The 21,759-nt window shown below is 42.8% G+C and overlaps 1 protein-coding gene across 2 annotated transcripts in view; it reads right to left on the reverse strand.

The window, feature by feature from the left end:
• The window catches only part of Cdc14a (cell division cycle 14A), a 145,756-nt gene that overhangs the window by 91,338 nt on the left and 32,659 nt on the right, over nt 1–21,759 (reverse strand). The window lies entirely within an intron of this gene.

The following is a 21,759-nucleotide window of genomic DNA, read 5'->3' on the forward strand; positions in this document are numbered from 1 at the left end:
AAGCACGTGTGTGTGTGTGTTTCCCCCACACAAGCACACCTAACCTCAAGAGCAAATTCCCATATCTCACTGCCAGATGAAGAGAAGGTCTGGGGAGAACCGATTCTGAAGTACGAACACCACCCAAGATGAACTGCCTTCCACAGGGCTGCCGCTGGCAGGAGTCACTGGGGCTACAGGCTGAGAATCATGAGTCTAACTGCAGCTCAAATCACTTTAAAAGTCCATTTAGACCAATCCCAGCTTCAGGTGCTATCTGCAATAACTAACCCTACGATGTGACTTTACTGTACCCTGCTGGGTGGGTTATGTAATGGAGCCGGGGATAAAACAGTGTTTTCTCAAGCTCAAGGAGGCCATGGGTGTTTGAAAGTTGCCTATGGCTGCTACCGGGGAAAGCTGCTCTGTTTAGATTAGATAATTAAAGCTTATACAGTCACCATTGAAAAGTAAAAATACATCTCCTCCTAAGAGCAATTACACTAATTCCCTTTCATCTTGAGGCAAGGGTGCTGCAGGAGGCAGCCACCGGGGCCCACATGATAAAGCTCTTCAGAAGGCCTGCTCCACCGGGCTCCCCTCCCCATCTCACCTGCATGACTTAGCACACATGAGCCATGTTCTCACGCTGCAAGACGAGAGCCTTTGTTTTTATTTTTATCCCAGTGCTAAATTATTAATAGGTGCAAAGCGAAACCCAACAGAGTCCGTCTAAATTCCAGGAAGATCCCTGGGGCGTCTGTTATGGGCTGACCTTTTATAGTCTGGAGGGAAGTGCTTAGGGAGAGTGGGAAAACAGTCTCCTCAGACAAGAGTTCATTGTTGAAAGATGCACGCTCGCTCGCTCATTAAAATACAAAATCCCATCTTTTTGCAAGAGGACATATGCACGCTGTATGTATTCCTATGCTAGATCTTCTTAGATGAGAGGGGATGTGAGGAGGGAGAGGGAGACAGAGACAGAGACAGAGAGAGCCAGGGATTGGCCTGATTGAAGCCTGGAAGGAAACTAACATTTATGAGCCTTGTAGTCAATGAATCCAAAGCCCAAAAATGTACAGATTGTTTCAAATTCCCACCGTCGCTCTGTAGTGGAGTAGGCATTTGAACATACCCACACTCAAACATCCTGGGGGGAAAAGACTCCTTTTTCCCAGTTCCTAAAACTATTCATAGTTTTTAAAATGATGACATTTCAAACTGTTAACAACAGAGGTTTGTGAGGGATCAAGGTGATGTCAAATTGGAGAAGAGATCATTCTGTTCTATTATTTTTGTGCAGGTGTGAACAAATTTGTTTTTTTTAATGGGAAGTCGTTATGAAATGTTTAATATATCTTTTCTCTAAAAATAGTTGATAGTAAGAGCCCCAAAGTTGTGTTAGACATGCCTAGCACTTCTAAAAATGTTTTCTGAAACTAATTTCAAAACAAAATATTTTGATTTATTTTTGACTTTTAAAAGGATGCGTGTTTGTGTGTGTATGTGTATATGTGTGTATATGTGTGTGCATATATATTTTCTACCCCACTCACTAGCTATTAACATACATAATACAACAAGTAGAATTTTCCCAAATTATGATTGATAGCACTTGACAAAATCATTGGCATAGACAGTGTTTTATTCCACTCCAATTTAGTGAGTGACACGTACATTACTTCTATAAAACTGTCCTATCATGGCCAGGAAGTCCTACAAACCTTCTCAATTTAAAAAAAAAAAAAAGATTAATATATAGTTACTTCTCTTTAACTGAACACCAGTCTGCTAATTAAAGTGATTTTTTTCTATTTAATTAAGTTCCATGCCAGACACCAAAGGTTTTTCCATTTGTTACATATGAGATTTCAGAGAGGCAGGATTGTAACATACTATCAAGAGATAAAGGTGTTTTATTTAAAAACATACAAAAATTATAGTACTACAAACTAGAATGATCTGTAATGTTCTAGTGGTGCCTAGATTTCAATTATCTTAGACTAACTCTTCTGCCACATACATCATATAGAAAGAGACTACCAAGTCTTTTCATGCAGCGCCTCCGATACCGTAAATCAATGCCATCTAAAGTGTTTGTGTCATTACATGTGGAAACTGTCACGCAATCAGCACCCAACTGAATACTATAATACACAGCATCTGTGTGTATATCACACACTCTGTCGGTGTGTCAAATAACAAATCTCTCCTAACTTCCCAGAACACCAGACCACCACAAGACATTACTTAAAACGTACTCAGAATTTACTTGCGATGCTTTTAAATTATCTTTTAAGCTAGAGTCTAATGTCACTGGGTTCACAAAGTCTATTAAAGATAATATATATGGTTTTCAGAAGCATCTTGGAATTTGCAGCCCTGACGATTTACTCTCCCCAATATATAATCTGTGATTCTTAGAAAACGTTAACTTTGTTCACCACTCCTACAGTCTGAATACAAAACGCCCCTCATAGACTCACAGATCTGATTGGATCCCCAGATACCAGTGCTATGTCAACAGATGCTAAGAACTCTAGAGGGTTGGGCCTCCTGGGAGGAAGTAGGTCATGAAGGGGTATGACTGCTCCTGTTATACCTGGTCCCCAATCCCTTCTTCATTCTCTGCTCCTGGTCCACTATGAGATGATCAGCCTTCTCCTCCACCTTCCCACCACTGTGATTCTCTGCCTCCCCTTGAATCAACAGGATTTGGATGTATGCGTTAAAATCACCAAAACCATGCGACAGACTAAAGCCCGCCTTAGGTGGCTCTGTCAAGTATTTTGTCACAGAGACAAGAACGCTGGTACAACCATCTGTTTCTGTGTGAATCTAGATCTGGATATTTCACAGAACTAAACCTAAAAGGCTATCTGGGCATATGAACAAAGACATGCAGTAGCAAATGCCCCTTGTGAATGCTAAGATCATGGCAGTGAGACCGCCATTCAGTGAAACCCTCTTGTTTTAAAGTGCAGACATTGGTCCCTCTCCCCATCCTGACTCTTCTGTCTCCAACTCTCACAGTATTTTAGCATGAACAACCTTAAAATAAATGGCACTAACCCCTGCTTTATGAAATCCACTCTCAAAATATCACAGGATCACTGAGGTGACCCATGGGTCTCTCCAACCAAGTGCATGCAAAGGAGAGACAGTTGCTGTTACTATTCATGTGGTTTTTTGTTTGTTTGTTTGTTTGTATTTGCACTTTTGAGAAAAAAAAAACAAGGAGACTAGAGAGGAAAGCAATTCCAGTTACCTGCAAAGAACGAGCTACAGGTATCCACAGAGAGCATGTCTATGAAAGACAGTATCCACCAAGAAACTCTGTAAAGAGCTGCCATCATGAAACTTTTAACACACTGTCCTTGATATCTAAGACTTAGTTCTCAGACTTCTTGAATGTCAAGATGCTTAATTTGTAAACTACTTTTTCCTGAAGACTTATTTAAACTTTGATTGTCAGAAACAAAAACGTTTACAATTTTATGTTTTGCAACAGTTTATTCTTATTCCCATCCTCCCATTCTATTCAGTACTAGAAAAATAAAACAATATCTGCATTCAACTTGGTAATTTAAAAAAATAGGGCACACATTTCTGAGATGCACAAACAATCCCACTTTTGTTCTAACTTACAGCAATGGAAATTACTCAGCGTAGGACAATCGCTGACATTAAATAGGCAAGCCTGCTGTTTCAAAGCAGGAATGCGACTGTGTTCGCAATAGCCTGGATTTTGGTTCTGCTCTAAATCTACCATGTTTGGTCTTCTAATTAAAATAGGAAAATAAGATTAGCATGTCTCCTGCACACTCTGGCTGAACCCCGGTATAAAAGAAAGATATTCTTCCTGCCCTTCCAGTCCAATAGAACTCAAAGACCAAGAGGTCAGCAATGGAGAACACAATACTTCTGCCAGACAAACAGGCAAGGGGCACTTGAGGAGACAGGAAGAAGTGGGCATCACACTCCCACCCATCGCTTACGTCTGCCCTCCAAAGACTCCATCTGGCATCTTCTGGAGAACAAGATCTAGAAGCGACTGTCAATGTGTTTGTTTGTTTGAGGTCCTGTTGGCTCTGAAATGCCCTCATATGGCATGTCTACATTTTCATTTGGGGTTTGGAGTAGCAGACAGCTGACAAGCAGCAGACATGATTGTCTGGATTTCAGAATTCATTTGGATGAGGAACGCTCCTTCCACCCTTCTCATGGGCACAATCAGAGTGGAACCAGTGGGAGATCTCTGAGGGCAATTTGGGAGAATCGCAGACATCAGCCACATGTGTCTCCCCATTTAATTTGATGGAAAGCAGAATTTTCATAATCAGCCTGAATAGATGTCTTTCTAGAACTGATTATACAGCTGGGACCGTTGCACATCCCTTGCTAGTGCTGTTTCAATGACATTGTGGCCTTCTCATGCCTGGGGCAAGCCACCACGGAGACAGCACAGACACCGCTGATTCGAATCATAAGGACACAGGCAAGTCTCTGCCAAGCAAAGCAAAGAAAATCACGCCAGGGGTCTCACACCAGAGAGTTAAAAGAACCCGACAGAGAAGGAAGCAAGAAAATGTGTGGCCCCTAAGAACACCTCAGTTCTTCATGTTACACGAGCAACCACAGGTCACATGTTACAACACACAGGTAAACATAAGCCTATGTATAACTTATCATCCACTCCAGGAGGCAACCCAAAAGCGGACCCCAAAGGCACAGAATCAGAGCATGGTTAGGCTCAAGATGCTTGTAACAGACACAGGCCATGATTTAATATTTAAATTTCCCAAACACCAGTCATGTGGTGTAAAAATTCTTTCATTTACAAATGAACTAGTAAACTTCAAAGTTTACTTATAAAGGCAAATATCTCAATTTCTGAAAATATTTTCCCACGATCAAAATTCAAAGTTGGAGTCAGTGACGGCTGCAAGCCTGACAACCTGAGTTTGATCCCCAGAAGCCATGAAAAATGAAAGGACAGCCCACAAAGTTGTCCTCCGACTCCCGTGTTCACCAGAGCACATGTGTATCTGCACCCACATGTAAACAGACGCTCACACACACAGCAACAATAGAGAAAAGGAAAGTTCTAAAAATAAGAAAATCAATGAATACATTTTCAGTGAGTCTGAATTAAAACCCAAATTACTTCAAATACTTTAATACTACTTTATTATATTTATATCAATTTTACTTCAAAGTGCACACTTCTCGACATTTGGTATTTTCATTAGGACTGATTTAAAACTTGGGACAATGAGAGGCAGGACAAAGATAAGAGATATTCTTGCAATAACTAATGAGAAATATTAGACAGAAAGCACTTCCTAAACACACACTGGAGGAAGACTGCTAAGTAGAGACAGAACCCATGCAAGGTTGATTGTTTCCCACCAAACAGTGGCCTGATCTCCCAGCAGGCAAGAGGCAGAAAATAAGGCTGTTCAATGTTCATCTAGTAACCAGAACATGTGTCTGAGGAACTTTAAACAACAACATTGTTGTTTAAATTAAAATTTTAGCTGAATGTAGAGGGTGGGGTATGTCTGTGATCCCAACACTCAGAGGCTGAGGACGAGGGACCACGAGTTTGAAGCCAGCCCAGATGACATCACAAGACCTTTCCTCCAAAAAATAAATAGGAAATAATTGTAGGGAAATTTCACATGTATTTATCCTGTTCTTCTCTGAGTTTTAAGTAGCTTGCAGGGGAGGTGGAGCAGAGTCACGCTGTGTGCAAACTAAACCTCAGGTCTCGAGTCTCCTAGTGACTTGTAAGCTCCTCCTGTTCTTTGAACCTGCTCAGGAATAGAAAAACTAACAATGAGCACAAACAAGGAACGGGTTGTTCTCTTCCAGTATGTACAAAAGAGTTGTTGCTTAGAGAACGCAGGAGAAACGAGAGCTTGGCCCACTAGACGGGATTTTGCAGACCAGATCCTGTGGTCATTTGTCCGTGCCATTAGCCTAAACTTTGCAAACACAGGCCACATGACACCATTGTCCTCCAAGAAAATAAAAGAATTGATCCCTCTTAAGCATGCAAAGATTTTAAGTAAGCAAGTGCCTACACACCATATTAGCTTACTGATTTCCTCAAACAGAGCAGAGACAAGTAAAGGCAACCACAGACCCACCCGACACTGACTTTTTACAAAATCCATCTTCCTTCCCCATAGCGACTGGGAATTCCCATCCCCATTCCCACACACCCTGCCCCACCCCTAACCTCATTCTGGCTCACTTCAGTGGGTAAACCTCACTTCTTCAAGAAAACAGCACACATGATCACCTACACACACACACACACACACACACACACGTACACACACATGCACACACACACAAACACATACCCCAGGCCAGCTGTTTCTCTCTCTTGTCAGCAGCTAGACTTGCATTTCAGGTTTACCAGTGAAAGGGAAATGAGGAAGGGACAGAGACAGGAAAAGGAGTGAGGTAGAGAATTCCCCACAATTCCAACACTGACACCGACAAGTCATAGCTTGGTTCAACAAAGAGTTGCTTTGACATAGGAATCATAGACAAGGCCAACATCAAGGCGTCTGACTACACAGACCATCCTATGCATTTCTGATCTTCCAACCCAGCAGGAGCTCCCAGCTTTCAGTACACTAATACGCAACAACAAAAACCTTGAAGCTACTTCAGGATCTACCCATCTGGACCTATCGGCTTCAGATTCAAGCTCACTAAATACGGCGTCTGACTACGATTATTTATGGGTACTTCTGCCATACAGCTATGCCTGAGGACCCCTCTCATCATCGTCCTAATGTTAAACACCTTGGCTGTGCCACAGACTTAGCATGCATCTATCACCCTTAATGGAACAGAAAAATCAATGAAATTTCAAGACAGTGTCAACAATAGAAAGCCAATGAAATGTAGAGAGAGTCCCAACAGGCTGTGCTAAGGTCCTTTAAAGCTCAAGGCCCACATCCACCTCTTTGCTCGCGTGGCGACCTGTAGACATGGAGTTGTATGTAATCTTAAGACCAGGAAAGGCAACCATGTAAACAATTACATTGTCCTGCTGGAAGACTATAAATTTCAGTCATGAAGGTAAGTCATCAATGAGCAGGTGAATTTAACAGGCTGTTAGGCCATGCTAACTCCCTAACAGCATCTGGTGTCATGGAGAAAGAAATGCAGACTCATCCTTACATACCAGGTAGACAGAGACCCCAGAGCTCATTCCCAGCCTGAAGCCTTTGGAATACGCTATTAGCTCCGCCCAAAATATTCTTCCTATTTATCTTAACTGTCAGCCGCTCAGAGAGGGTTTCCCTGATTACAATATGAAGCAGGCAACCATCGAGCACATGTGTCATGACTTTTTACACCCTTGCTTCTTCCAGCAGAATATAAACTCAGAGAGGCAGGGATTTAAATCCTTTTGCTCATCACGACCACCTGAGAGCCCAGATTAATGTCCGGCACAAATGCTCATAAATACTTGTTCAATAAAAGAATCAACAAATGGACCAGACTGGAGGGAGGTCAAAGATTTCCCATTGAAATAAACAATGACATTCTCCCACTTAGGCTACCTGGAAATTTATTAGTTTGGGGGGATTTTGTTTTGTGTTTGTTTGTTTGAGACAGGGTCTTACCATGTAGCCCTGGCTGGCCTGGAACCTACTATGTACAAAAGGCTAGCTTGAAACTCACAGAGATCCGCCTGCCTCTGCCTCCTGAGTGCTGGGATTAAAGGCGTGTGCCACCACAGCCTTTATTAAGTTTAAGCTCGAGTAAATCTAAGATTCTGTGCCAAGCAATAAAAATGTTCCAGTTATCACAACATTGCTATTCTATGCATTAGCCAATTAAGAAAAGGAGGAGAATGAGAAAGGAAAAGCAACAGGAGCAAAGCAGCCAGATGGGAAGAAGAGAGAGCTGGAAGTAGAGGGAGAAAGAACACAGCCAGAGAGAGAGGTCTACTGAAATGGCGAGGGAGATGGGGCCGGAATACGCACTTGGACTTTAGGCAAGGGCACGGGATACCGGAATGTCAGCTTTAACGCGCCATCCCATCCTTCCTGGCTCTGCCTCCTCTGAAAAGTTCTGAGCCTGGTGCAGTGAAGATGGAACCAGGGAAGGCTGGAGGCTGGGGTATGGAGAAAGCCTCTCTACACAGTGATTATGTCCAGGGCTACCGGAGCAACTCTGCAGAGGAAATGATTCCCCAGGCTGCTGGAGTTGACAAGAAAAACATCAAGAGGCCAACCTAAAGCATATGAATTTAGGAGTTCTGGGACACACATTCCTTAAATCTCAAAAGTTAATTGTACCAGGTTTGGGGGGCTTCGTTTTGTTTTGAGATAGGGTACCATTATGCAGCCCTGGCTGGCCTAGAATTCAATATGTAGATCAGGCTGGTCTTGAACTCATAGTAATCTGTCTGTCTCTGCCTAAGTACTGGGATTTGTGAGCCACCACCCATCAACGTAACAGAAGATCTTAATCAACAGCTTCCTCTTCCCTGAATTCAGAAGTACAATATGTCAGACACAAAATCTAGTATCTAATACATTTGTGCTAATCATAGCAGCAGGCCAAAACCAGGATATCCTTTGAAAAAAAAGTTTAATTTTTCCAAATACATACACTTATTTGGAGGTAGGAAAGCCAAACTATTTTAGAACTTTGTAAAATGCGAACTACATTTTTGTAATAATTTCCCTTACAAGTCTCTGAAGTATCTCTAAGAAAAAAACTAAATTTAAAGATTAGCTCTAAAAAAAAAATTACATAATTTACTGCCAAAATTACAACTCCCTTTCAAGAATTTTCTCAAAGTCTCAGACATCCCCGAAAGGGAAAATATTAATCTTTCACCACATCCAAGCTAAGGGGGTTCCCTCAGTCTAATGCGGACGACGGTCCATAATGTTAACGCATGCTCCAATGCTACGTACCGCACAGATCCATCAGCCACAGTCTAACAAAGCAGTTGACTAAAACTGAAAGGCCTGATGTGGTGTCCTAGAGAGAGGAGTCAAGGGCAAGGACTTGGGATTAGAGCAGAGAGGCTGCCATTTAGCCACAGGGGACATGTTGGTCAACCCAGAAGGGAAACTTGAAACCATGAAGCCTGAATGCTACATGCATTTTGGAGGTTTATGCTGGTTTTTTTTTAGTTTCATTGCTTCTTGTTTATTATTACAGCATTTGTGTATAATGTATGTGGGTACACATGTGGAGTCAGTTCATTGTTACGACATTTGTGTATAATGTATGTGGGTACACATGTGGAGTCAGTTCATTGTTACGACATTTGTGTATAATGTATGTGGGTACACATGTGGAGTCAGTTCGTTGTTATGGCATTTGTGTATAATGTATGTGGGTACATGTGTGGAGTCAGGTCTCTCTTTCTGTATTTATGTGGGTTCCAGGGATCGATCTTAGATGGGAAGTACTTTACCTGCTGAGCCATCCCACTGACTTCATGTTGTGTTTTTCCATATACACATATATAACATAGATGTGTGTATACATACAATTATGTATGTATGCTTATACATATATGTGTGTGTATATACATATATATATATATATATATACGTGATAATGTTTAACTTATGAATTAGGCCAAATAGAAGATTAACAACAAAAACTAATAACAGAAAAAAATTGTAACAGCCTTCTCTAATAGAAGCAATGTGAATACATTCTCTCAATATCTTCTTATACCACCTTCACCCTGTAAGATGCAGTGCCTATATGACCAGATGAAGAGAGGTGGATGATGCAAGTGTAGTAACATGGTAAGGGTCACTGCAATATAAACAATGACGTAGGAAGACAGTAGATTAGCTATAAGACACAGTTGATGTGGTAGTTAGAATGTAATTGCCCCCCCCCAAACTGATAAGGAGTGGCACTATTAGGAAGTTGTACGGCCTTGCTGGAGGCAATATGTCACTGTGGGGCAGGCTTTGAGGTTTCCTATGCTCAGGATACTGCCCAGTAGCTCACTCAACTTCCCGTTGCCTGCAAGATGCTATTGTCTGTATGCACTCCCCCACGCTCCCCACCATATGGACCGAACCTCTGAAGCTCTAAATGAGCCATGCTAATTAAATGTGTTCCTTCTAATAGTTGCTGTGGTCATGGTGTCTCTACACAACAACAGAAACCCTAAGACAGAAGTTGGTACCAGGAGTAATAGGTCTAACTATGTTTTTGTTTGTAGGAATTTGGACTTTGGTACTCTGGGTTAGGAAAGCAGCGGAATGCTTTAAGCACTGCTTAATGCGCCATGCTAGCAGAAGCATGGAAGACACTGGTGCTGAGAGTTATTTGAACTGCCAAGGGCTGGCTCAAGAGGCTTCAGAGGAGAAAAATCTAGAGATCCTTCTTGTGATTTTCTCTTCTTGTGATATTCTCGTGAAGAATGTGGCTGCTTTTTGCCCTTATCTGAAGAGTTTGCCTAAAGCTAAAGTGAAGAGTTTTGGATTAATTCCTTTGGCAGAAGAAATCTCAAAACAACCCAGAAGAAACTCTGTTGTATGGTTATTAGTGGCAATTCTCATGGAAATTTATAATGAAAAGAAGCAAGTTGAGCACACAAAAATACAAACTGTACAGATTGAGCAAGGGAGCACCAGAATGTGGAATAAAGATAAATCCTGTGTTCAAGGAGAAAAACAGATTAAGAAATGGAATGAAGGCCGGGCGGTGGTGGCACATGCCTTTAATCCCAGCACTCGGGAGGCAGAGGCAGGCGGATCTCTGTGAGTTCAAGACCAGCCTGGTATACAAGAGCTAGTTCCAGGACAGGCTCCAAAGCCACAGAGAAACCCTGTCTCGAAAAACAAAAAAAAAAAAAAAAAAAAAAAAAACAGAAATGGAATGAAGGGAATGGTAACCTCAGGGAAAAGTCCCACCCAGCTAAATTTCTAACCTGTGAAAAGGAACTCTGATGGAGGACTCTCATTGGTTAATAAAGAAACTGCCTTGGCTTTTTGATAGGGCAGGATTTAGATAGGTGGAGTAGACAGAACAGAATGCTGGGAAGAAGGGAAGTTAGGCAATCGCCATGCCTCTCCTCTCTAAGACAGACGCCATGGAGCCAGCTGCCAGGTCAGACATGCTGAATCTTTCCTGGTAAGCCACCACCTTGTGGTGCTACACACATTACTAAATATGGGTTAAAGAAAGATGTGAGAATTAGCTAATAAGAGGCTGAAACTAATGGGCCAGGCAGTGTTTAAATGAATACAGTTTGTGTGTTGTTATTTCGGGGGCTGGCCCGTGCTGGCCGTGCGGGAGCTGGGTGGGACGAAAAGCAGGCCTGTTCACCTCATCACTACAGAACTCAGGCTGGGAGGTGGTGGCGCAAGCCTTTAATCTCAGCATTTAGGAGCAAAGGCAGGTGGATCTCTCTGAGTCTGAGGCCAGCCTGGTCTAGAGACCCAGTTCAGGACAGTCTAACTTAGGCAGTGAAGGACAGAAAGATGGTACAGATGTAATGGAATAAGGGTGTCATGTTCTAGTCCCAGCAAGCAGCAGACCTTAGCAGCTTCAGCCACATGATTCTGGCTTTAGAGTTAAGGACAGAAGAGACAGGTTGTGAAATCTCCTCCTACAACTCCCACTGAGGCAGGCATGTATCTGGGGTGTCCCTGAACGCAGGGACATGCATGAAGCTGTGAAGTCAAAGTCTAGATTGTCTTAGAGAACCCAAAATGTTAGAGTCATGGAATACCTGCTGAGGAAAACTCATACAAGGGAGTGGAACCAGCCCAAGAGAGAGCAGTGTGTTGCAGACAATAAAGCTGAATGGAGTTGAAGATCTAAAGAGTTTTGACATCAGACATGGAGATGAAGAGTTTGGAGTTTGTCCAGCTGGTTTTTGGTCAGTCTTCGGTCCAGTATTTCCTTACTATGCTCCCTTCCCAATGTTTTGGAATAGTAATGTATATCCTATGCTATTATATGTTGAGAGTATGTGATCTGGTTTTATTTTATTTTATAAGGGATTACAGTCTCAAAAGAGACTTTGAACTTTAGGGTTTAAACCATTGTTGAAACTATGATAAACTATGGGGACTTTTGAAGTTGGACTAAACGCATTTTGCATTATGATATTGCTACAAGTTTATGGGGGGTGTGACTTTGTTAGAAGTGTGTCACTGTGGGGGTGAGCTTTGAGGGTTCCTATGTTCAGGACACCACCTGGTGTCTCAGTTGACATCCTCTTGCCTGCAAGATGTAGCTACTTCTCCCAGACTGTGCCTGCTTGCACATCACAATGCTCTCTGCCATGGTGATAATGGACTGAACCTCTGAAACCATAAGGCACCCTAACTAAATGTTTTCTTTAGAAGAGTTGCTGTGGTCCTGGTGTTTCTTCATAGCAACAGAAACCAAAAATAAGACAGTGGGTAATTATCACGCAGGTAGAACATACAGTATGGATATGCTGGACATAGGAATAAGTCATAGCCTCCATGAGATAGAACCAGGAAGTAAGAAACTTCATACCACTACTTGAAATGGTGCACAACTTAGAACTTATGAGTTATTTTTGGAATTTTCCATTTAATATGTTAGGGTCACAACTGACTGAAATCTCAGATAGTGGCGACAGGGATAAGGAGGCATCCATCGGCTATCACATGGGATATTATAATGATGGAGAGACTGAGCTGGAATTTCATCTGCACCATTTTTACATGCTCAACACGTGATCACTCAGGTCTGGGACTCGGAATCCCTGCAGGGAGGTTTCCTAGCTCATTCATTCTCTTACTGAAACCACAGAGACGGATACTAAGTTGGGCACAGGGGACATGGACGAGCGTCATCATCCTCCAGAAACTCACTCTAGCAGAGGGGAGACTACAGAGAAGCGACTCTGGGAAGCTCGTCATAGCTCACTAGGGGCAATGGGGAAAAGCCATACTCCAGCTTTGTTCTGAGTGAGATGGTAAGAAATGATGCTGTGGACAACAGGGATGGGAGAGAGGCAGACGGATCATGGAGGAGAAACACCAGGAAGAAGACTGTCTTAAAAAAAAAAAAAAAAAAAAAAAAAAAAAAAAAAAAAAACTTTTGTAAATAAGAAGTTCCCCCAAACAAGCCCCCTGAATAACTCACACCTAGTCCTGAACAGAACCATAGGTGTGACTCAGCCTGCATCATGTATAGTCAGTCCCACAGGAAGGCTGGTCTCGCTGCTCATTAGTCTGAAGGCATAAACCATAAATGTGAAACCCCACTAAAGTGTTTCCTGCAGGCAAAGGTGAAGGAAACACCCAGCAAAGCTACTTGCAGCCAAACTAAATCGTTAGTTTTAGGTTACACTATCAATTAAAAAAAAAAAAAAAAAAAAAAAAAAAAACTGGATCTACACAATGAAAAGTCAAAAGCCCTTCAAGCCTTTGCCGTGGAAGACTTAGAAAGCAGGGACAGGGGCCAGCAAGATTGAGGCAGGGGAGTAAGAAAAGCTAATAAAGATACAAGGAGGCAGAGACTGGAGCATAAGTAGAGATTGAGGCTTACCCAGGGCTACAGAGCAAGAGGAGGGGGCAGGGGAGAGAGACTCAGTGTAGGAGAAGGGGAAAGAAAGCAAAAGAGGGAGAGGGAGGAAGACAGGGGAAGAGGAAGTGGGAAGTGAAAAGGAAAAAAGAAGATCAAGCAGTAACCTGGGGACCAAGTGGCTCACATGGGCCCAGTCCCAGCGGCCCACATGGGCATGGTCTGTGTTTACTAATGCAGCAACCATCTCAAGTGCTAAGTATCTTAGAGATGTCTACAGAGCAAACTGAACAGGAGCAGCAGCTGGCTCCTCCTCTAAAACTTCAGGAAGCTGCAGACGGGGAGGATTTTTAGTGAATTAGTTCACTTTGCACAATAGAAAAGGAATATCATTTAATATGTAATATAAATTATGTAAATATAATTGAATGCCTTATAGCAAATAGAACTTCACTCTTTTTGAGTTTTGTTTGATTGGTTGGTTGGTTGGTTGGTTGGTTGGTTGGTTGGTTTGGGTTGAGAGTTTTGGAGGAGTTTGTTCTTTTGTTTGAGACAGGGTGTCACTTCGTAGCCCAGGCTAGGCTGGCACTCACAGTCATCCAGCCTCGGCCTCCAAATGCTAGAATGACATGTGTGTGCCAATACATTCAGTTTGAGGGGAGAGGGGGAGTCTTGAAATTCACACATTAAAATTAGGCAATCCAAAATCCATTATAAATCTAAAGTATAAGGTTTGAGAACATTCAGACTCTCTTAATACCGACTTAGCAAGCTCAGACTGCCGATTCAGGGCCCCAAGTTGACACCCAAGTAAGGGCTTTTCTTATTCAAGGTTACTCCCAACAGGCCTTATTTGGCTGCCAGGAAAAAGGAAGGAAAAGCCTTGGGAGAAGTTTGAAGGTAACTAGTGATTCAAATGGTAACGTGATAAGGATAAGTTTCTATTATTTGAGCGCTTAAAGCAAACAGCTTTTCTTATGTCTCCAGTTTCAGCTGACTAAAATCCACCTGGAACTCAGGTGTCGGTCATTTAGCCATACAAGTCTTTGAGAAGTTCAAAGCACTGGCTGTTTCCCTTCAACTTGGTCATGAGAGTTGAGGGCTAATCTTAAGCCAAACAACTGCCCACACATACAGTGCCAAAATCCAGGCCCTTAAAAACCTGCAAAAACCTCCCCAGTCCTGATTTTGTTTTGTTTGAGACAGCCTTATCATGTAGCCCAGGCTGGCCTTGACTTCTCTGCAGAGTAGTGGGTGACTGTGAAGTCCAGATCCTCCTATCTTTTCTACCTCCCAGATGCTAAGATCTGCCACTATGCCCTATGTGATGCTACGGCTTGAAGTCAAGATTCATGCATACTAGGCAAGCACTCTGCAGTACGCCTCCCACATTGTAATGTAAAACCTCCCTCCCCTCCCCACTGGCTGGAGATGTGGCTCATTTGGTAGAGTGCTTGCCTAGCATGCACAAGGTCCCCATAACTGCATGCGGTGGCACACGCCTGAAATCCCAAGCGCTTGGAAGGTAGAAGCAGTTAGATCAGAAATGCAAGTCAATCCTCGGCTACAACTTGAGTCTGAGCCTAAACTGCACGAGATCCTTATCTCAAACAAGGACGCGCGGGGAGAAGAAAGGAGCTGCCTCATGAAGTCATAGACCTTTGGCTTCAATTGTCTGTGTGAATGGCGTGTGCAAATGTGGGGTAAGGAGGAGAGGGGACAAACCCTGTCCTGAGATACTAGCCTCACCCACTTCCTTCTCCCATTCCCTTATCACTCCACTCAGGTGGACTCCCCTAAGTCATCCACAAACATTGCCAGAGCAAATCTAAAAAGAGCTGCGGTTGCATCTGGCTGGAACACAGAGGGAAATAGACGCTCACCAAGCTAGCCAGAATCAACACTCAGCTGTCACTTGGAAGAGCCACAGGGCTGTGTACTTGAAGCACAGCAGTACCTTACTCCCTGCATGCTATCTTCAATCCTGTAGCTGTCAGTACCCAAAGAGGAGCTTCTGTTAGTTTCGCCTGAACAAAGCTCCAGCCTAGGGACTCGGTTCTGGTCTTTCTCTTCAAGAAATGAAATTGATCTTGGACAAGCCACAGGATCTATCCAGCTAGGAGTCTAGCAGGCCTGACGCAGGGCTCGTCTGATGAATCTCCTAGGGAGACAGTCCAGTAACCCTACAAAACTGGACCTAGTTTTCTAACCTAACGTTTTTATTTTAAAGCTAAGAGAAAAGAGCAAAGCCATCCCATCCACTCGATATTAAATCCTATCCCAGTATGATCATAAAATAATATCACCTTGCATAAAACTTGGAAGTTTTACCTCCTACTTCATGTATCCTAGTAAACTTGTCCTATTGGAGAGGAAACCTGTGGGCCCACATGAGCGCATATCTGCCCGTGGGCTTGCTCCATCCAGAGAGCTATACAAAAGGGAACAGAAAATGCCAGGGACGTTCAAGGACACATGCTCAGGACGCGGTCTCACTGAAGGCATGATAAATACCTCAAAAGCCATAGGAAATTTCATAAGGATTTTAAGGAGCTTTTTAATTCTTACTTCCATAATGAATGCATGTAATAAAAATACGTAGTTATATATGCGTAAGCATACACAGGGGGAGGTCTCAATCTGTAGCTGACTAGCCTTGAACCTGTGGCACTCACTCTGTCTTAGACTCCAAAGCTCTGAGATAACAGGTGTGTGAACATCAGTTATCTTCTACATACATACATACATATATATATATATATATATATATATATATATAGAGAGAGAGAGAGAGAGAGAGGGAGAGAGAGAGAGAGAGACCATGTTGCCGTATACATAAGAGAGGGGACACATGTGGAGAAAGGACAATTCTGTGAATGCCTGTTCCCTCCTTCCATGTTGAAGTGGGCTCTAGAGTCAAACTCAGGATGCCCTGTTTGCTCAGAGAGCACCTTTACCCGCTGAGCCATCTCAGTGGTAGGCACTGAACCTAGACTTTAAAACAGGCCAGGCAAGTGCTCTGTCACTGAGTTTATTCGATGACGGGCAGATGTGTTTGGGAGCTTGCTTGAGCACAAAGGAAGCCTGTTTTCAGCTTCCCAGCAGGAGTAGATGAAAAACAAAATACTGGAAATATTTATGCAGTAAATTGAGAGCGATGGCTTCTGCAAACAGAAGGGGAAGAGGTACTTTTCCTCGCTCACAGCTAGCGGGAACACACAGAGAATTGACTATGAGATGGTGCAAAAGGCAAACAGAACACCAGTCTTGGAGAGACTGAAGAACGACGTACAATTTTTAGGGAGCCTGAGCTGCTGCAAAGTCACCAAAAACATGGGCTTACAAGAACAAAAAAATTGGCCCATTTACAGGCAATGTCACAAAAGAGTTCTTGCCTATCAACCTTCTAAAGGAAGGAACTGCCAACAGGAAACCAGTCAGCCACAACCATATCTCACCCCTCCCTTCCTCTCTGCGTGATGCTATGGTTAGATTTACAAGGAAGCCGCAGGCAAGGATGACAGGCCGCTCATCTCTGCCATCTGCTGAGATAGTGTTTTAATAAGCGTTTAATATAAATGTCCTTATTATTTCAAACCAGTGCTTTTCTCGATCATTTCTGCCTACCTTTCTAATAACATGTTGAATCTACAGATTTCATGATAAGTTAAAGCAGTTCAGAAATCATAATTCACAGATGAATTCCAAGTTCATAAAGAAAGGAAGTAACAAGGTCGGTCGGAAGAGCAAAACGAATGGGCAGCTAGCCAACCAGACATCAATTTGCTCTTTTAAACACATGGACACTTACTTTAACCACTTTAAACTAATTCTGTTTTAACCCACTGTGTACACAGCCCTTACACCTGAGACTCAGGGAACATTATAGAAGAAGAGGCAGAAAGAATGCAGGAACCAGAGGACCAGGCGGTCTGCTATGAGATAAGAAGCAAATGAGTTCAAAGCCAGCTTGGATTACACAATGAGTTCTAGGCCCTATATCAAAAACAAAAGAAACAACAACATGAAAAATCATGAAGTGACAGTTTTTAGCAATTAAATTTCCAGAATTGTAAGGTTCACACCCAACAGAACAGAAAGATGTCTCAGATGATAAAGACGCCAAGCCTGACTTCTGAGTTCAACCCCTGGAAGCCACTGGGTAGAAGGAGGAGAGAACAAAATCCCACCTGTTCGCTGGCCTCTACACTCGGGCTGCTGTCATGCACACACACAGATCAATATAAAAAAAAAAATTAAAGCACACATAAAATTTAAAATTCCACACAATGTCAACTGTACGAACTAGTTTAAATACAACAATCTCTTCCATAAGCTTTAAACAGTAAGCTTTACAAAGAAAGGAAGGAAGAAAGGAAGGAAAGAAGGAAGGAAGGAAGGAAGGAAGGAAGGAAGGAAGGAAGGAAGCTATTAATCCTACTTCTAACAATCTAAAGATCAAAAATCCACTTTTAAAAAAGAACATTTGAAATCAAGCCTGAGAAACTGGGCTAAGAAAAACTATAACAACATTTATAATTCAGAAAAAAATATTTCACATGCTATACAAAAGATGTAGAACATATTAAGGGGTGAACAAACTTTACTATACCCCATCAGCTGGGTCCACTGAGCAGCAAAATGTTGAAGTATACACAGAATCAGCGCGGGAAACTAAGACTGCATCACAACCACACGAAAAGAAACACACTGAAGCTATATTTAAAGCTTTTTTTTTTAATGGTAAGAAGAAGAAAAAAGAAAAACCCTCCCCATGGCTTCTTGCTAAATTACTCTCTTTTTAAATTCCTCACCCTCTCCCCAGTGATCCCTCTTATGTGACACTTCCTATCCAGCTCTGCCTAGCCTGCTGGGATTGGCCACCCCAATCCCCCTGGCTCCCTGTTTGGCTCTAGGTCCTCACAATAACAGCAGAAGGTTACCTCAACTTTGAACTGTGCACCTCCTGCATGGTGTCTGCTCCAAAGCAGATTGATTGAGTGAACCCCCATTTCTCCAAGCTTCATGTCTATTGCAGACTTTTCACAATTAATTTACTGCTTTACTGCTTATGTTTGTTTGCTGGTTGGGTTTTTGTTGGTTTTTTTTTTGTTTTTTTTGTTTTGTTTTGTTTTTGTTTTTTGGCTTTCCAAGGCAGGGTTTCTCTGTATAAAGCTCTGGCTGTCCTGGAACTAGCTCTTGTAGACCAGGCTGGCCTCAAGATCACAGAGATCCACCTGTCTCTGCCTCCTGAGTGCTGGGATCAAAGGCCACATTTTAACCTGAGTTTTTACTATCTATTTATTTACTTATTTATATTCTTTAGAACCCACTGTGGTGTCAGGCAGGGGTCATAGAACCCAAGTAAATATTTACTGAAGTAATCAAGACCTGACTCCACATCTCACAAGAGAAGGTCATTTGGTTTAAATAGATTCTTCCTTTAAACATGAAAATCCCATCCTAGGAGGAGCAATGGGAAAAGTTCATACAGCTGAAGAACTAGATTAAGCAATAATCAGATCACAACTACCTGATGGCTACTGAGCCAAGGAAGGACTTATGCACACAATGGGCTGATGGGGAAGGTGGGGACACAAAAGGAGGGAGGTGGCTGTGAGACCTTCAGTGCTGCTGTCCAGGGTCTAAGCCCAAAACAGGGAATGGGAGGAAGGAACTGACACCCGAAACTTGGGAAAGTCACACATCAGCCCTGGCTCAGAACTTCCAGAAATGTCTAAATGCTTAGAATACTGTCACAATGTCACCTTTACAGGCAAGGCCCCCTTCCTCCTCCATGCCTCTATTAAGAGTAGTATTATTATCCCTGTTCCTAAAGATGAGTAAAAGCTTGTTTGTGACCTACAGCTACCGAGTGGGATCAAAGCCAAGCCTGCGGCTGTGCCACAGTGCTGCTTTCCAGCCAGATGGGGAATGGCACCTTCCAATTAGAAGGTGACATACTAGCACAATAAGACCCTATCAACAGCCTTATGTGTAGTCTACAAAATAAAAGACAGACATGCAGAGTTAGAAAGTCCACAAACCTCAGCCTGGTTATCCGCAGTGCAGACATAATGTCTGACTCAGGCTACACCCAGTGAATCTGTAATGTAGATCTCCAGCAAGGCAAAGATTTAAAGGTGAGCTAAGGAGGCTACAATGTCGTTACCACCTTTGTGTAAGCATCCTCTGTATCTCTGAAAATAATTTGTTTCCTCTAGCTTGCTATATAACTTGGGCTGACTGGCCTTGAACTCACTTTGTAGTCAGGGGAAACTCAAGCTCACCATTCCTCCTGCTTCAGCCTCCCAAATCCTGGGTGTACAGGCATTCACCACCATAGGAAACCAAAAATTCTTAATTCTTTAACTCTGAACTTAAATTTTAAATTAAATAAATCACACTTATTGTAATTTCTCTTATATGCTTACATATAATATATACCATTTTATATAAATCCACCCCTGCCCCCCATTTCTTCAGACATTATTCTGGCCTAGACCAAATTCTCCTTGGCCTAACCTATAGGCCTGTGAACTAAATACAGTAACACAGAGTAAGAACTTAGTCCTGAAGTTCATGGCAAGAGTTTCATTATTATACTTTTTAAGATTTACACTTATTTTTTTATTCTATATGTATGAGTATTTAGACTGTATGTGTGTGTATGCATCACATTCATGCACAGAGACCAGAAGAGGGTGTAGCATCCCCCAGAACTGGAATTACAGACAATTGTTAGCTGACATGTGGGGCCGGGAACTCGAACCCAGATCCCCTGGAAGAGCCATCAGTGGTTTTAATCATTGAGCCATCTCTCCTGCCCCTCACAGTTTTGAAACCTATTTTCTTCATGTCATGTGAGAATGTTTGGGCGTTCCCATGATCTCGGCATCCTGATTCTACAGCTGCACCAAGTAAAGCATTGGAAAGGAACTTCCTTATTCAAATGTGAGCCGTCCGGTTCCAGAGCCACAGCGCAAAGAGTGACAAGACCTCACCAGTATGTGCCGCTATGATCTCTAGTGACCACATCCATACAGCAGCCTTTCTCTCTCATCCTTACCACAGTTCTAGAAGAAAGGGTTTTAACTAGACTTTCCACGCTTACAGATAAGGAAACAAACACAAAAGCTTCTAGGCCATGCTGGAAATCACCTATGAGAGAAACTAAACAAAGCCGTGCCTCAGGAAGGTAGCCAATACATGGAACTAGCCAATTAAAAAAATGGTTCCAAGAGCTGGGCTACCCTGTGCTGGTGGACTGCTGCTTCCTGGCGTACTTGACATCCCGGGTTCGATCCCCAGCCCTGCACAGATTGGGTGGGCATGGTGGTATGTGACTACAGGATCAGAAGCTCGGAGTCAGTCTCATGACAGTTGGCTAAAAACAGCCCCAGACATATAAGGCCCTGGTTTGTTGGTGTGAGGAGTTGTTTTGCTTGTTTTGTCTCTAATAACGTCATAGGAAATGTGTATTTTAGCACAACAAAACAGAAAAAGGAAAGTTTGTTTTTAAGAAGACAAGGCATTCTCATTTATTACGCCAGCAGATTCTGTATCAGTTGGTTCACACATGATCTCAGATATTCTGTGAAAGGGACTTATACTTTAGTCCAGCTTGCTAGTTTTTGGTGGGTTTATTCCCTCAGTGTTTATGTGCCTTGTTTACCTTACAGCCAGTGTGGCCCTGCATGGATGTTTGGTACCCAGACACAACTAGGAAACAGTGGCTGCTCGCAGCACCTACCCCCTCCACACTGGACATCCTGGTGCCTTCACGGTGGTGGCCTCTGATCCTAGACCTACCCATGATTCAGCGCAGCAGGAAGTTTCCAGGATCCTGCCTCGGCCTAGTGGCCATCTTCCAACTCAACCAGCAAATGCCTGCACCTAACCCCTCGTTAAATATTTTATCACCCTCTAGACAGGGCAGTGCACCAAACCAGATAAGGCCCCTACCCTTTGGTCTGGGAACGAGATAATAAGCAAGTAAATGCAGGAACATGTGAGTAACTTCAAAGGCTGGGCGCTGCCAAGAAAATAAAGCAGCAAAGATGTACGAAATGAACAAGGGTTGAGGAGCAGGGCAGAGTTTGAGGAAAAGGCTCCAAGACAGTAACTTGGGGCGGGGGAAGGGGGCGGGGGGAGACAGGTATGCAAAAGTCTGGAGTAAGAATGTTCTATTAAAAAAAAAAAAAAAAGCCAAAACATCAAGGCTTCGGGTGAGAGAAGGTGCGTGACATT

This window comes from Arvicola amphibius, chromosome 14 (assembly GCF_903992535.2).
Source record: "Arvicola amphibius chromosome 14, mArvAmp1.2, whole genome shotgun sequence".
Classification (NCBI taxonomy): domain Eukaryota; kingdom Metazoa; phylum Chordata; class Mammalia; order Rodentia; family Cricetidae; genus Arvicola; species Arvicola amphibius.